General features: G+C 38.1%; 1 long non-coding RNA gene across 1 annotated transcript in view; it reads left to right on the top strand.

Annotated features, from left to right (window-relative positions):
• LOC106868127 (uncharacterized) overlaps positions 1-2541 on the top strand; it is a 19943-nt gene that overhangs the window by 8586 nt on the left and 8816 nt on the right. The window lies entirely within an intron of this gene.

Raw genomic sequence — 2541 nt, 5'->3', positions numbered from 1 at the left:
CAATAACATCGATCCCAATGCTTAACGGTTATGTTATTTTATCGAACCCGAGAGCGGGGATGAAAGGCAAATCCGACCTCGGCAGGGTTTGAACTCGCGACGTAGGAGCCGGAACAAGTACTGCAAGGAATTTTGCTCGACATTCTCAGTGCCAGTCCACCACTTTAAGCATTTCTATAGCGATATGGTCGCCAACAGGTTATTAAATACATTCATATAGTAGCAGGCGTGGCTGTGTGGTAAGAAATTTGCTTCCCAGCCACATCGTTCCAGGTTCAGCCCACTGCCTGGCATCTTGGACAAGTGTATTCTTTTATAGCCTTGGGCTGTTTAAAGCTTTGTGAATGGATGGTAGACAGAAACTGAAACGAATAAAAGAATGAAATAATACATATATTTCAACGACACAGTTAACAACTCGGTGTCTTATTAAAAATATTGTAAATAGACTCGAAGCTTCACTGTTTTAACTTGACAACCTTCTGACTGAATATATTATTTTGAAATTTTGATTTTGGTACAAGGTTAGCAATTTTGAAGAAAGAGGGAAGCAGCTTATATCGACTCCACTGCTCGGCCGGTACTCATTTTATCGACGCCGAAACTCAAAAACGTAAAAAGCTTGAAGAAATGCCACGAAGCATTTTTTCAAGCGCAATAACGACTCTGCCAACTCTCAAGATTCTGGTAACTTAATAAATAACTTAATAAATAATGGCGGGCTAGCGTTTGTACGCAAATCTTTTTCAAATCACGTCTGTCTATTGGCTGATGTATGTTGTAATACATAGTGAATAATGGAAAAAGTGGTGTCTACAAAATATAGAAAAATAAATGGAAGGAAAAGAAAGATTAAAATCTGGGTTATTTTGATGCAACATTTTCAGTTGAATTTCAACTAATTTTTAGTTTAATTTAATAGAATTAAAAAAAAAAATACGAGGGGGTGCTGAAAAGTTCTTGGCTCTAAGGGTGTTGTGAAAGGCCTGGTTGGAAGCTCAACCTTCCGAGAAAAACTGAAGGACCTCTGCAATAAGTGTGTGAATATCAGAGGGGAATATGTTGAAAAAAAAAAATTCTAATTAACTGATCCTCCTGTATTTTCTTTTACTTAAAGCCAGGAGCTTTTCAGCACCTACCTCGTATGTCACTGTAAGCACGGCAACATTGAGTTCTGTTAGTAACCCCCCCCCCCCAAAAAAAAACTCATATCATAAACCGTACATATAAACGTTGTTTCAACACAGCAGTTCGTTAAGGCGACGAACTGGTGGAATCGTTACCGGGCGGGATGCTAACCAGCATTTCGTCTGCCATTACGCTCTGCGTTCAAATTCTGCTGATGTTAATTTCACCTTTTTTTGGGGTCGATAAAAATACAAGTACCAGTTGATATCTGGGGTCGATGTAATCGACTTAACCTTTTTCCCAGGAATTTCTGGCCTCATGCCAAAATATCAAAGCAATATTAAAGTAATTTCCTGTATCTACCTGATCAAAATAATAATAAATCAGCATCGGTAAAATAAGTAACAGTTAGAGTGGATCCAACTGGTTATACAACATCTCATAAAACTTTGAGGTCTTGTGCGGCAATGTGTGGGTCGATAAAAGGCAGTGGATCGGTAGAATTATAGAGAGTCGAAAAAATGCAATGCTATATTTCTTCTGGTTCGTTACATTCTGAGTTCAAATATTACGGAGGTCAACTTTGTCTTTCATCCTTTCGGGGTCGATAAAATACTGTTCCAGTCACACACTAGTAATAAACTCTTCCCCATCCTCAAAACAACTGGTTTTGTGTCTAAAATAGAAACAATTATCATTAAAAAGGGGGCTGAATTCTAATCTTTGCCTTTCATCCTTTCATGGTCAATAAAGTAAAGTACCAAATCACACACTGGGGGTGGGGTCAATGTAATCGATTGTTACCTCCCATCAAAACTGCTGACCATATGCCTAAATTATTATTATTATAAAATGCATTTGAGTCCTAATCTCACCGAAGTCAACTTTAACATTCATCCCTTCAGAGTCGACAAAATAAAGCGCATAACTAGTACTGAGACCGATTTAATAGTCTAAGCACTGCCACTAATTTTCAGGACTTGTGCTTACATTAGAAATAATCTCTGTATAATAATAGGTGATATAAATGTTGGCTGGCTGGTTGGTTGGTTGGTTTCACCAGTCATGGTTTATACTAGAGAGAGATAGAGGGAGAGAGAGAGAGAGAGGGAGAGAGGAGAGAGAGATAGAGGGAGAGAGAGAGAGAGAGGGAGAGAGGAGAGAGAGAGAGAGAGTTAACATAAAAGGTGCAGGATGACTGCACATTCTAGGCTTGGTAGCAGGCAACGAGTAAGAAAAAAAAAACGCAACACTCACAGTGAGTCAGAAAAGGTCACAGAGACGGAAAAGAGGGAATAAATGATAGAGTAGTCATAAGAAAAGCTTCACACATGAAAAATTTGTGTTATTTAATTTCATTTTAAGATAATAAATATTTTCCTTTTGAAATGAGAAGGATCTTTTTTAAAACGG

Source organism: Octopus bimaculoides, chromosome 4, assembly GCF_001194135.2.
Source record: "Octopus bimaculoides isolate UCB-OBI-ISO-001 chromosome 4, ASM119413v2, whole genome shotgun sequence".
NCBI lineage: Eukaryota > Metazoa > Mollusca > Cephalopoda > Octopoda > Octopodidae > Octopus > Octopus bimaculoides.
The sequence above is the reverse complement of the archived record's forward strand: the minus strand, read 5'-3'. Positions and strand labels throughout refer to the sequence as shown.